Below are 16,400 nucleotides of genomic sequence, written 5' to 3' on the forward strand. Positions count from 1 at the left end.
CGTGCGCGCATGTCACTCCACTGCGCAACCATAGCGCCCTTACGCCCCCCCGACACGCCCACTCGCGGCGTACGACTCGGGCGATTGGCGTGCCCCGGCCACGGGCATGTATACATGGTGTACGTAGGCGTGCGTATGTGCGTATGTGCGTGTTCGCGTGTGTGCGTGTGCGCGTGTGTGCGTGCGTTTATTTACAAATGTGTACATGACATTACGCACGTGTACGGGTTTACTTACGACCGTCAAACGTCCTCCCAGGGGTACCGCTCCGGTGATTTCGGGACATTTCCATTGGTCGCGAGCCCCCGTAGCGCTAGCGGGCAAGCGGAGACGGTGTGCCGCGACCGCCGAGAGCCGCACAGCTCGTTCTCCGGACTTTCAATTCGAACTTATTCGTCGGCCGTGGTAGTTCTGCTCTCTTTCACAGTCTCGTTAAAACTAAAAGTGCATCAAACCTTTGACCATAACATATTAGTATACCTTTGAGTTTCTCGAGTTTCACTGTCTCGTTACAAGTTTACAACTATAGTGCATCAAACCTTTGACCATAACATATTAGTATACCTTTGAGTTTCTCGAATTTCAGGCACATCATCATTCATCGCCGCGTTTTCTTCATCAACTGCCACGTCCGGATCCTCTCGACGTTCCCCTGCCGTATCGAGCAGTGCCGAGCTTGAAGAAAACAACACCTCCGCGGTGACAACACCTTCGTGGTGAGTGTGTGGAATTCACAGATATTAAACACTTTTTTGAGTAGTTATAATAGGTAGATAATATTTTCAAGAAATTTCGTTCAATTCATATACACATATTTTTTCATATAACTAAACAATAAATTTCACTTGTTTTTTCTTCACTCATACTTGGACTATTCATTTTACACATTTCTTGAATTGATTATAGTTTAATAAGAATTATCCATAAACAAGAAAAATCGATCCCTCGTTAAAAAGTAAATGACTTGAAAAATATCAACTCGATGTTCACTCAACAAATATAATAATAATTTCAAGAAGTACAATTAATTTATACAGGTAGGTAATCATTCGCGAATCATCGTGCAATGACCAACATATTTTCTAAATTCATAGATCCAACAATTTTACTCAAATAATTTTCTATTCTATACAAGATTTACATTACACATTATAATATCTGCATAATATTTAATTAATTAATTTTTAGTATATTTTCTGACAATTTAATTTTAAAATAATGAATTGGACGAAATATCTTGTAAATTATTATAAAATAGTTATACATTTTTCTTTCAAATAAACAAAATACCAATTACATTTTATACAAAAAAATGTACAAGAATATATACATTTATAAATCTAACACCAAATTTAATTGAATAACTTTAACTTTAAAATACATTTAATTTAAAGGTTTTTATAATAATTACATAGTTAATACATTTTCAAAACTAACTTAAAATATATTTATTGTATTTTTATAATAAACAATATAAAAAAAATATTTAAGTTAAAAAATAATACTGAAAAACGTGCAACCTCAATGTATCTAAGAATTGTAAAAGCAAATAAATAGGGTATTTCAAAAATTAAAATCACTAAATCTCTCATCATCCATTATTTTACAATTCTGTATGAGGTTTTATTGGACTCACAATATGACGAATATTTGTCAAAATTTATCAGTTAATTATAACAGTAGAATATTTTGAAGTTAGGGGAAATTGGTTGGATTCGTTGAAGTTATATGTCTTCGTTATGTCATCGTGAAGAAATTTAAAAACGTAAAACTTGAGTTAGTTAATAAAATATTTTCAATTTTATGAAAATAAAAAAAATTTGCGAATATAATTTTGAGAACATAATATGTACTTTACAAATGTACATATATTTACTTTATTTATTTTGTACATTTTAAATTCAATTGGTAAACATGAAAAATGAACTAACAATCGAAAAATAATTTGATGAACATGGGAAACGAACCAAATTATTTACATGTAAATGTTAAACTTTATCTACTTATCAGTTTAACTTTATAAAATGTTATATATCTATTTAATAAATTATAAAGGTTGGTAGTTATCAAAAATGAATAATTAATTATTATAAGTAACATTCATAGTTAATTTGAGCCAAAACGATGAAATATTCATTTTTTTCTTTATTTATAATCTATTTTAACTGTAAGGAGTTAGATGACATGACGCAAGTAGGTAAGGGTCACGCTTAATAGATATATCTATTAACCGTGGGTGAGGGTATTGATTAATAACAATACCACAAGATATTTAATTTAATAATAAATGAAACATTGGTAAAACAAACCACCCATCAAATTTTATCTTATTTTTAATTTTTTTTTTAATTACTTAATTATTGGTGAACGTAACCAATATTAATTTTATTTTTTCTTGTTCTCGCTTGAGAAATTTAACTTAAATTACTTGTATGCCTTAAATTAACTATTTATTCAATTTGTGAACGCGTAAACGCGTAAACGAACCAATAATATAACTTAACATGTTCTCGACTTCATAAATTAAACTTAAATTATTTGCATTCTTTAAATTAACTATAATTAACTATTTTATCAATTGGTGAACACGAAAACGAACCAATAATATAACTTAACGTGTTCTCGCTTGAGAAATTCTACTTAAATTATTTCACAAATTTTAAATTAATTATTTAATAAATGGCGACTGTGGAAAAGGAACCATTATATTATGTACTTAAGTTTGATTTTTTTTAAACTTATTTCATTAATAATTGGTGACTATGAAAGCGAACCAATTTTAAATTTAACTTAAATTATTTTACAATTTTTTTTATTATTATACTTGATTTTTATATTGATCTTTTTTATGTTAACAATTAAAAAATACCAAATGTTTCATAAGCAGGGTAGTAACCATTTTCTTTAGACAATTTTAGAAAGTGGTGATGTGGTGGTGAAAAATAGGTGCATATAGCAAACATTTAACCCGTGTCTTAAATTGTATTGCGGAAACCAGAGATACTACGCGTTTGTGATCTTATTGATCCGTCAAACGCTTCAACAATTGGGGGTTATTTATTTATATACTGTACAATTTTGCTATTTATATTTACTGTATTCCATTGTTTGTTATTTATACTGTGCCTTTTCCTCTTTTGTTTAGAATAAAATATGTTGTAGAACTGTACACATAAATGTAAAGGTTTGTAAAACAGGTAGAACAAAAGTAGAAAAAATATATTTCGAAATTTCACTATTAAAAACAAAAGGTAAATTATACCATTAAGAGTTCCAAGGTTAAAAATCTTAGTTTTGTAGATTAATGTCTGTAGTATAGTATACCCATTCGAGGCATTCGTAGAATCAATCATGTCGTCATTTGAAGTGGTGCCGAACTTATTGCGAAAAAAATTGGTTTACACAAGCGCGTGTTAACGGATCCACTGGTCCATGATTACTAACTGATGTCTGGCAGTTAGTGTTATGCTTGGGCATGTGCAAAAATGATCCCACCCCACCGTTTTACTAGCTTTACAGTGCTGCCGCCAACACTACTTTGAAATGGTCCCGTTTCCTACAGAATACCATAATATATCTATATAAACGCAACAACCAAAGTTTGCCAACACCTTTTTAAATTCCACCCCAAAATCCATTTAATTACATAGGGTGATTATTTGCTATTATACAGAATATTTTTAATAAACATACCATATTCTCAATCACTTAGATTTGTTATCATAAATATATATATATATATATATAATATAATTTTTATGTAACCTCTGAATGCATTATAATGCAATTTAGTTTGATAAGTAAGTATATAGGTACGTTCATGTTAATCTAAACATTTTAAAATATACTTTCTTGTGGGTTAAACGTGGGAAAACATATTTTACATATTTATTATACTGACTGGAACCTATATTAATAAGCATATTTAATGATACTTTTTTTAATATAGCTATTAAAGTAATTTACTCTTCATTTAGTACGAGATTACGATAGCCAATAGATTGATTTAATTTTTTCTGAAAATATCCAATTTATTAGTATTTAATTAATATAATGATATATATTTATACTCTAATATATTAGCAATTAACTGTTGAGTAAAAATAAAAAAATACCTTTAAGTACTGTAAACATCTTAAAAATATATATATAGGTTCATAAAAATAAATAAAAAATTATATCTTAGAATCAATCTACATATTTTGAAAATGTTATTGTATAAAGTAAAATTCTTGATGTATATTGTATATATTAGGTAAATGTTTTAATCCCCGAGAATAAACTATAAAATTTTACATATAATTTTTAAATTATTACAAAATATTGAACATCATTATTCATTGTTTAAATATGTAATTATGTCTAAGTATAAACTTCTAATGTCTTTGGTAGATAACACGGGCGAGGTTAGGGTAGTTTCCCCCGCAATACTCCAATTTCGTAAGTGTTGAACAGGACGATGGGTTTCGTAACAAAATAACACACTGAATTATTTAGAGTCGATGGCCGTTTCTTGTCGTAGTAGAATGTGGGTTTTTACCAACAAATGGCACTCGGCGATCGTAGGGGAAAAAGCACTGTGGTGGTGGCCCAACACGTCATGTCTATAAAAAAAGTATAAAATTTATATATTTTTTAAATTTTTTAGTTCTCGTATATGTACCACTAATAGAAATATTGTATTGCATTTTCAAACTTTAGCTAAACATTGATAACTTTTACCACAATATACTTTTAATTTACACATTTTTATGATTTTGACGAACTTCGTAAAAATTCTAACTTCAAATGATTATAAAAAATATATTGTGGCAATAAATTTTCAATAATTTTTAGTCTGTTAATGCACAACTTAACTGTAACAACTTATAACATAACTTATTAGAAACCTCGTACCTAACAAATATTCAAACAATTTCACACATTGATAAACTGTTTATTGAAATTTATAAAAAAAAAAAATAATAATAATAATAATAAATGTCAATATTTATATATAAATCAAAAAAATTCAAAATATTTCAAAATTTGATTATTATGATTAGGTATATATTTTAAATGAAAAGTGCCAATTTTTTTTTCTATAATTTTTGTGAAGATAAAATAAAATAAAATAAATATGTAAGATCTTTAAATTTTCAAGAATTTTGAATCGGCAATACATTTTGTGTCATTTTTAGAAAAAAAAAAAAAAAATTTTAGATTTAAAAAGCCTAACAAAGCTCAAAAAATTCAAAAATTTTACCATTCATTTAACATTATAATATAAACATTTTATATATGAACAATTAAAATAACTACAGTAATTTTTTTAAAATACAAAATATCAAAAACTGTTTAGTAAGAAATAATTATTTTCCAGATGAATGTAAAAATTAGGACTTGAAATGATAATAAAAAAAATATTGTGACCATAAATTTTCAACATTTTTTAATTGAAAAATTAACGACTTATAAAAAGTTTTGTATTAAATTTTTAAGAATTTTAATCCTAAAAAATCAAAAATGGTCAAAAAATGCAAAATAAATTTTCTTATTCTTATTCAAAATTACATTTAACGGATTTGTGACCAGGCGAGCATTGTACAGGAACTTCTGGAAAAAATAAAAAATGCATCAAAATCCCAGCCCTAATTATAGTAGGTACATAAAATTCAGATTTGCGATTTCAAAAAACAATAATAATAACATGACTTATTTTAAATAATAAAAATAAAAACTTTTTTTTGTTAAGGGTAGAAACTAACGGAGGTCAAAAATATATTGCATTTTTTTGTTATATTCCTAAAACATATTATTTTGCCCGAAATATTCTTTAACTTTGAAATATGCCCTAAAAAATTGTGTATTTTAATTCATAGATTAAAGGGTTTTCTAAACTGGCACGTATAAAAAACAATTATAAAAGTACTTCAATACAAGAATATTTAAATTCTCTAATTATGTTATCATCACAAAAGATATTTTTAAATCTATTGACTTTGATGAAACTATCAAAAAATTAACTACTTTAAAAGCAAGAAAATAAATGTTTTTAAATATATTAAATCTATAATTTAATGTAATAATAAACATAAAATATATGAGAACTGAAAAATAAAGAAACTGTAGTTTTATTTTAGTTGTAATAAAAAAAAAATCGTTTCAGAAAAAAAATATTGATTTTATAAAAAAAACAACTTTTCAAAAATTTGGCCTTAGGGCAGCAAACAGGTGAATTCGGGCAAATTTTAAATATCTTCAGTTATTCGTTTTTAAATAATTACAATAACAAATAAAAATTGTTTAAGGATAAATAGTTAAACTATTGGATGAATATAAAATATCGTACTTGTACTAAATTTTCAAATATAAGTTATAAAATGAACAAATTTTACAAATTTCAAACTGTAAAATAATTTATACATATGACAAATTTTATATACATATAAAAAAATATTGTATCAATAAATTTTTTGTTAATTTGCTAATGAAAAAATAAAAAAATTAAGTATAGTTATTAACATTGTATATTATAATTATTAAACATTTTTAACCATTGATAATTTTTTTTATTGGTATTTATAAAAAAAAAAAACTAAATAAATTAATAGTCCACAAATAGTTCAATAATTAATAAAGAGTAAAAATATTTTGAAACAATACATTTTTTCGAATACTGATAAAGCGTAAAAATTCCCGTTTTTCATTAGTTTTATCTGAGCAAAGCTATTGATTTTACAATAATGTATGTTTTTTTCTGCCTTTCATCATCTTTTGAAGAAATAAAAATTCTTCGCTTTTCAAAAATTGACGTGGTTTCTGGTAATCTAGTTGTTATTTTGGGGATTAAAAGTTAAAAATTAAATTAAAGAAAAACAAGAATTTTTATCAAAATTTTGGTTTTTTAGTCTAGCTCGAAAACGAATACTTGAAATACTTGAAATTTCTGTCAAATGCTTATATTATTATTTTCTATTATTCACGATAAAATTTTTAAAAAATGTAAATCTTTTCGATCTATTTATAGGCTTGAAAAATTTTCATTTTTTTTTTTAGTATAAATGTCAATTAAATTTTATTTGCTGGGTTATTAATTTGTCAATCAAAAAATTTCAAAAATTTATAATCACAATATTTTTTTATAGTCGTTTTTAGTTAGAATTTTTACAAAATAAAGTCAAATTAATCTTTTATATGCATTACAAGTCCTAATTTTTACATTGGATGTACAAACAGAAAATAAATATATTTTTACAAATATTTTACATTTTAAAAAAATTACAGTAGATACCTTAAATTTTTAAAGAAAACATTTTTATATTATAATTTTCAATATATGATAAAGTTTTCAAAACTATAACTATTTAATTTATGGGAATTTAAAATTTAAAATACATAGTCACAGTTATTTTTATATGCATTTGCAGTTAAAATTTTTATGAAATCCGTTTAAATCGCAAAAGATTTCAAACTATTTTGTAGTTAAAAATTCATAAAAACTTTTCGCTTATTTTTAAGTTTTGAAAAGTGAGTACAAAATGTCGAATAAGTACTGGAACCAAAAAAAAAAAAATATAGCAGTTATTTTATAGGCATTTTAAGTTCAAATTTGGATTTAATAACTTATTTAAACAATAAATAATTATGTTAATTAATTTGTTATAATTTAATAACATTATTTGTAGGAACTTAAAACTTTTACATATATCATACTATTATTATTAACAAATTATAATTTTACTATACGGTATAACATTTTTGATTTATCTAAGATATTATCTATTTATACAATGAACTTATTTTTACTGTTTACAGTATTTAAATAAATATGTTAATTCATTTTAAGTTGTATAATTAGATTTAATATAGTATAAATACATGTTATTATTATAATTAAATACTAATAATATAAAAAATGCAATATTTTCGTAAAAATTGTATTAATATACCGTAATAATAAAAGTAAAATAAAGGATTAGTAGCTATATCAAAAAGACTTATCTTTAAATATACTTGGTGATATAAATTGACAGATCGTCTCCTTTCAGGATGATTCGTTTACAATAATATATCATTAAATTTAAATTAAACACATCCATAATATTGACTCACTCGACACTTAAGGTACAGCAGAGTGATACCCACTTACCTAGCTTTTTTTCACAGTATTTTTTTTTATTAAAGTACTAGGAATTGTTTACTTACGATCCCCTCTCATCAAGTGGTGACTCATGATTCATGAAAAATGACCTTTAAAAAAATGCAAAAGTGACTTACAAAACTCAAAAAATGCATTAAAAAGTGTAAATTGAAATTCAACTTTACTATTAAACGAGAAATCTCGCACTAAACTGTGCACAAAAAGCTAAGACTGGTGTTAGACGTCGTTATCGATTTTATTACCCTAGTAGATCGCTACGCTGGTTCACGAATATATATAATTTATATACCTAATATAAATTTATTATGTAAGAACCTTAGATAAAAAAAGTGGGTAAGTGGGTATCGCTCTACTGTATAGTAGAGATGGAGAGTAGGTCACTGGTCACTATAATGGATGTGTTAAATTTGAATGCAATGACGGGTATCATTTTATACGAAAAACGATTCTGAATGGAGATGATTCGTCAGTCAATGATAATTAGTTGGATATATTATATTATTATAACCTATATTTAAATTGTAATATATCGTTATTTTACTCGATTTCGTAAAAAATTAAATTTCATACGCTCATAAAATGTTTTTTATATTGACGCTGGAATTTTTTTTTATAGTTACTTGAAGGAAAACTTATGGATAATCTTGTATTAGATTTTAAAGATTTTTTGGATAGCCAAATTTTTTTATCGGCATTTTAAGAAAAAAAACTTAGAAAAGTCGAATATTTAAATTGTCTATAAGTAGCTTAAAAAAAGGTCAAAATATTTTGAAAATTTAATCGTAAATAGATAACCATAATAAAAACATTTGGTGAAAATTTCAAGTATTTAAAATGATTCGTTTTTGAGTTACAGCAAAATTAAAAAATCGATTTTTTCGAAAAGTGGTTATGCGTAAAAATTCCCGTTTTTCCGTTATTTTTTCAGGGTTTTTCCCGACGCTTTTTTTACCCCCAAAGTACCAACTAGATGAATTTTCCTATTCAAAGAGGGGCTGAAGTCAAAAATCGAAGCATTATTACTACTCCAAAACCTGATGACAGACGCAAAAATAAAAAAAAAATAAAAAAAAACACACATCATTGTAAAATCAATAAATTCATCACTCCGTTCAGAATCTTAAAAGGTCATTTGGGTATTTATATATGGTTAGCATATTAATATTTTATATTATAAATTATATTCTATAATCTTTAATTTAAAATTCAAAATCAACAAAAATGACTTAAAAACCCCTAAAATGCCCTAAAAAAATGAGAAATTAATTTAAATATTTATAACAAAACAAGCATTGTACAGAAAAACTTCATAAAAATATTAAGTGCATCGAAATCCCAGCCCTAATCATGAAATAAATGAGGGGTGAGCGATATATTTTATAAATGAACGGGGAAAAATTTTTTAACAAAATAACAAACAATAATGTCTGATAAATTTACAATATTTTTTTATTTTGCTTCTTTGTTAAAATATAAAAGTAAGTTTCAAGTTAAATTATTATTCCCACAGTACCACTCAGGGTCGTACCCAGATACATTTTTCGGGGGGGAGAAAACCCCCTCCCCCTAGGTACGGCCTTAGTATCACTATTAAAAGTACCATTTATTTTTAATAATTCAAATGTGTACACTACACGACATAATGACAACCTCCCCCGTTCCTATTTCTATTGGTTAAGGTTACATCGCTTACAAATGACTAATGGATAGTTTTGACATTGCTCTGAGGCAAGAATCATTCTTAAAAAAATTCTTCTTTAAATATAGGCATACACATATATATATATATTTAATAAATGGTAATGTCATTCACAGCCCATATGCAAGGGCGCATTTAGAAAAGTTATAGCCCAGGGCAACATAATTTGGCCCTCGCCGTCAAGTACTAACTAGATCCAAATAAGAAATTGTACTGCCTAAAAAGGTTATGACAATTGACAAACTGAAACGAAACATACACGCATTGCAACATCGTACACTCATCGCTCCACTCAGAATCTAAGAATTACCTATTACAGTCAAAAATAAACTCTATGCCATAAATATATGTCATTATTTTATAAATCCATAATGGATACAAATATTTTATGCCTGATGAAATGTTATCATATTAATTGATATATAGGTACTTACCTATTTTATACACAAAATAATTATGTAGAGTACAAATTATCGCACGTGTACTTAGCAATGAGCATATATATATTTATATATTTTATAATTTATAATAACGGGCCCCTGGACCCTCCTCCCAGTTACGGCCTTAGACATTTGGTCCATTGACAAAAACTAATTACATAACAACAAACCGAAATGATCGATTAAAAAAAAAACTAGAACAATTATGTAAACATAAAAACAAAAAAATGGCAACCGATTTAAAAAAGCGTTCTTTTTGGGACACCCTGTATATTAAGATTAAAATAAGGTTCAAAATATATATTCCCCGGTCAATGACGTCATTAACTAAAATGGTTCAATTATGTAGGTAAATGTCGTAAAAACACATATTTTAAACTCAAATTTACATCTTTCACCAGTAATTGACGTCATTTACCAAAACTTGTGGTAAATGAAGATAAATCTCAAATAATACACTGATTGTTTTAATATAGATACTATGAGTTGTTGTTGGTGGCCGCCGGCCGGTGGGTGATTCATTTTTAAATCTCGTCATTTTTTAGTGCCACAACCAGTTTTGCAATTGCATCGATCGGCTCCGCGTAGTTACCGTCGGTTAAGTGGTCGTATTGCGTCCCATTACGATAACGAATTGTGATATCTAGTTAATCACATATAATGTCAGTTATATAAAATTATAAATGTATTGATCAATTTAAACAAGGAAAAATTACCACAGTGGAGTGCGTAAAAAAGTTTCACTCAAGTTCAAACCACAATTTTTAACCAGCATTTTTTCAAGTCAACACTATTTTTTAAAATTCGATACAATTCTTTCCATAAATGTATTGAACACTATTCTCCAATTAAACTGGAGATTGACGTCAATAACCAGGGAATGTCTACATTTACAACATTTACCAATGTTTAGATAAATTAAGTCATTTACCGGGGAATGACAACATTTAACACGTTACCGTCATTAACCGTAACATATATATGTAGAATATTATTATAAGTTAATATTAGACGAAATTGTTTCGCTAAAAATGGTATTATATCAAATGAGAAGAAAAAAATCAAAAACCAATCCATAGATTGTCTGTTATCAAAAATAACCTGAGTGTAGCTTAAATAAGAATTTAAAATAAGCAAATCGCTATTTTTCAACTATACTTATTATTAATTATTATTCAAATTAGAACTTAGAACCATAAAGGTATTTAAAACCAAACAGGACACATAAGCCTTATTCTAAATAAATTGGAAAATATAATATAGAATAAGTTCATTAAAGTATACAACCTCTGATAATTTTAAGAAATACAATATTTATTGAAAATCGTCACTCACATTATTAACACGATATAGTTACTAATTAACAAAAAAAAATCGGTCAATCAATACTTGAAACAACAATTTAAGAAGCGGAACGTTTGTTAATTTCATTATCAAACGATTCCATTCTAAAATTTTAAATTTTAAAAATTTATAAGTACAAATATTAATTTGAATAAGATATAAATCATCATTTATTAAATCCACTGATAAATAATAGTACTATACATTAGCGGTTCTTAAACTTTTAAAGAATATCCCCGAAGAAGGACTTCTAAAATCTGCGGATCTTCGATTACAAATGTTTTTACAAAATATCTCACCTACGTGTCAAGGCCAGAACCACTAACATAGGCGTAACTAAAGGGTGACTTGGGGGGGCTTAGCCCCCCTGTCATAATTCCTAGTCCCACATTCTCTCCAACAGTAGTTATATTTTTAAACTTTAATTTAAAATATCGTTTTATATTTTTATTAATATCTTAGAAAAATATTTATTTTTTTTTGGTTATTAAACTATATTATTGTACGTAATAACCATGTGTAACTGTGCAAGACGTATCATATTGTGTAGTTTTTATTACATAAATACTACCTACTTAGAAGTTGTCAATAAACTAAACATAAAAACAGTCACAAATAACGTACGATTATTAAAAAAATTGCTATGATAATCAATTGAAAAATATGAACAATACTCAGGAACATTTAAAGCGACTAAAGAGTATTGTGAAAAAATCTGTTTTCCCAGATGTATACAAAATGCTACACTTAGCGCTTTCAGTTCCAACGAGTTCCGCCTCTTTTGAAAGAACAGTCTCAGAAATGCGATGAATAAACACTCACATAAAGTCAACCATGTTACCAAATTGATTTTCAAAGTTATCTATCATAGCAATTGAAAAAGATTAGTCAAACGTTGTTAACAAAGAAGACATTTTACATACATTTGTAAAACTGAGCGGAGGCCTAAGCTGTAAATTGTAATAGTTATGTATAAAAATCCTTAACTATTATAGTTTCACTTATATTTTAAGAAAATTTAACTTATATCTAAAATAATACTTAATAATATGTTATTATACATAATATTAACATATTTTAATGTTTAACCTCAATACCACTTTGTTTATTATTTGTTTTATAATAATACTACAAAAATAAAATAAAATATTAATTTACATTTATATTACATTTATAATCAATGAATGTAACGTGCTTGGGGAGGTGTAGAGGGCAGAGCCCTTACTTAATTTACTTATTATAAAAATTCTAGGGCTGAAGCCCCCCTAACTTTAAGGTTTAGTTACGCCTATGACCATCAATAGAACCCCGTCGACCTTGGATCCGAGTTTCGTGGGTCCCCAGAAGACCAATGACCACAGTTTAAGAACCACATATAGTAATCCTAATAAAAATAACAATTTTATTTCCAAATCAACATACATTTTTAACGAAAGAAAATTAAAACAAATATTATTATTTATTATGCTAATAAAGATTGATCGGTTTAATGCTTATTAGATACTAAACATCGATTTACAATAAGTTTACTCCAACAGTAGGGTTAAAAATATTCCAACTAAACATTATTCTATATCCAAAATCATACTTAAAAACTTGAGAACTCGCTGCACTATATAGTACTATAGTAGATTTCGAATTTACCTTGTCGTTGAGTAGGCCACAGTAATTTTGGTAATTGTGTTATCTGTCCTAACTTTAGGAAAAAAATATTTTGAATTTTTATCTAGATTTCATGTGTATTTTTATTTTTATATATGATTATAATTATATTATTTAAAATATTGTCCAATATTTAAAGATAGAATTCAAAAGCATCATGTAATATTTTATTACATTTTTAGTCATTTTTCACAATGGATTATTTTTTATCTACATTTATAAAAAAAAAAACTAAAAAATGGAAAATTTCAAATGCCTATAAATACGAGAAAAAAAATGAAGAACTCAAAAAGAGTAAAAATATTTTAAAAATTATAATAAGTATAGACAATGGTGATATAAACATTTGGTGAAATTGTTAAGTTCCTGTCTATACAGTTAGTTGTTTTCGAGTTAGATAAAAAAAAAAAAAAAATAGTTGTCAATTGGTCACGAATACAATAATATATAATTGGTCGTCAGGATAATTGATCGTCGAACGAACATTTTTAGTTTTTTAGTTATTTTATTATATACTAATTACATAATTAATACACACATTTTCGAGTTGTGTGTATATTATTTTAAAATATTCAAATACTTTTAATTATTTATTTTTAAATAACGGACAATTTACAATGCGGTTAATAGATATAATAATATATACTATTAAAAATACCGTTGTTTAATAATATACACACGAAATATTTGTCTGGTGGGACAATAACTTAACCAGCATTATTTCCAGTGTCATTGTGAAATTGTTTTAAATATATTTTCGAAAATATTCCTGGGACCAACAATTCTGTTGAAAGGTGGAAAATGGTATTCCATCTAGTCTGAACGGATGTCATCCAACTACATTGAAATTTATAGAATTATTAAGAAGGAACAGAGCCTTATACGGTTACAACGGTAGAACAACTAATCACGGGAAATACTATGAGTGTTAAACGGAAGTACAAAGACCACGCAGCAAGAATTATATGTAAAGACTATCATACGAGGAATAAACTAATTTTAAATGGAATAGCTCATCATTTTCAACTTCAACTTTAAATTAAAATTATATTTTTTAAATTAAATTAACTGAAATTATTATCTATTATCCTATTTGATGTTTACTTATTAACTATTATATTATTTGACAAATAAACATTTTAATATTAATATTATAATAATTTAAATTGAATTAACTGATATCCATTATTAAAATTAAATAAATAAGAATAGAAATAGAATGAACATTATTATAAGAATATTTTAATATTCTAATATAATAAACTCGAAAATATAGCTAGGGTAATAAAATAACAAAAAACTAAAAATATTCGTTAGACGATCAATTATTCCGGCAACCAACGGTTATTTAGACCGTTAAATAATGAAAAACGCATAGTGTGCATTTCCGCGCATTACTAATATCACTGAATCTTGGCATAGTCATTTAAATAGGTAAATTTCAAATTGATATAATATATAAAATCAATATTTTATAACATAATATTGTACTAGGCTGATATCGAAACATCTAGGTGCATATAAAATGTATATGTTACAGTAAATGATGTTAAACATTAAAATAACGTTATTTTCTAGTAAATAATAATAATTACCTAACAAACTAGTGTATATCGTGGTTTATTATTTTTTGGGTTTGATTATTGATAATTTCTACATACGATGAAAAATGTTGTTATATAATGTTATCTTAATGGTATTAGATACCTACTAGACAGTATTACAGCCACAGTAGATAGAACTTCGGACTTAGATATTCTGTAATATATAAATAAGCTTAGTGGGGCTTACTAGTGTAGGACTTTATTGTAAATATAATAACTATTATAGATAATATTTTTGTCAGTTTTTCACGGTACGCATCGGATAGACATTGCCATTATATCGTCATATTATTGTTGTATGTTAAAATATTCGTAAAACATTGTGTTAATTTTCTTTATTAATAAAATTCAATATGGATGAACTTGAAATGGAAAACAAATTTAACAACATTATATCTGATATAATTAAAAAAAACGTAGTGATAATAACTCCTTTCTAACCATTGATGAGTACAATATTCGTATTGAATACAACCAATAAATGCACCTGTCGAGTGGTTGGGAAATTATGCAATTCTAAATGTCATAGTTCATTATCATGTGAAAATAAATAATAATAATATAACAGTTTAAATACAAATAACATGATTAAGTAATATTGTTTGAAATTAACGTAAATCCTTAGTAATTAACGTTATAAACCTTGTAAAATATTCAATAATATCTAATAACGTTAATATAAATTTAACATCCTTTACTGTAACATATATAACATTTAACATTTCGTCATAAAATTCAGAACAAGAACGAACGCTTAATTGAACAATTTATTTAAGGCAGAATTGCAAAAACGAGATATTTGAGTTTTTGACAAAATATTAACTTTAAATGTTTAATACGTTTTTAATCTTTGGCCCTACAAATCAAATTTCTTATAAATATTGATTCAAAATAATTATATCATTATAAGGAGTTTCAATAAAAAAAAAACTAACATATAACACATATGTGTAATCTTATGTTAAATAATCAATCTTTATAACTAAATCTAAACATTTTTATCAATAAGTTTAAAAATAAACTTTTTACCAACCTAGAAAAATATATTTAATTTATTTTCAACATATATATATATATATAAATGTATCAGTTATATAAAATAATGACTTAAGCAATTGGCGAAATTTCAATATTTAGGTACTGTTATTTATTTAGTTTTTAAATTACAATAAAATAAGAAGGCTGATTTTGTCAAAATCGGTGGTTTCGCGTAAAAAAATTTATCTTATCGTTACTTTTTTTTGTTTTTCCGGTATGTTTTTTAATTTAACGATGGCATTTATTTTAACCCTCATTCTTCTAATTTTCAACAAGATACAATTGTATACTAGAAATTACATTCAAAGCTTAAAATCTAAACATTTATACTGTTCCAAACAATAAATATAATACGTATACTTACATAACTATGCTAAAACATAAATTATAATATACATACAAGTATAATGCACATTGCACAATATAGTATAACAAGATTTGAATTTAATTAATTTTGTCGAATAAGATGT

The 16,400-nt window shown here is 25.8% G+C and overlaps 1 long non-coding RNA gene across 1 annotated transcript in view; it reads right to left on the reverse strand.

Annotated features, from left to right (window-relative positions):
• Positions 1 to 4,103: 4,103 nt before the first annotated feature.
• The window catches only part of LOC132931961 (uncharacterized), a 34,092-nt gene continuing 21,795 nt past the window's right edge, over positions 4,104 to 16,400 (reverse strand). Inside the window, exon 3 of the long non-coding RNA XR_009662796.1 lies at positions 4,104 to 4,604. This is a non-coding gene — a long non-coding RNA (uncharacterized LOC132931961). The remainder of the gene's footprint in view (positions 4,605 to 16,400) is intronic.

This window comes from Rhopalosiphum padi, chromosome 1, assembly GCF_020882245.1.
Source record: "Rhopalosiphum padi isolate XX-2018 chromosome 1, ASM2088224v1, whole genome shotgun sequence".
In the NCBI taxonomy this organism is placed as follows: domain Eukaryota; kingdom Metazoa; phylum Arthropoda; class Insecta; order Hemiptera; family Aphididae; genus Rhopalosiphum; species Rhopalosiphum padi.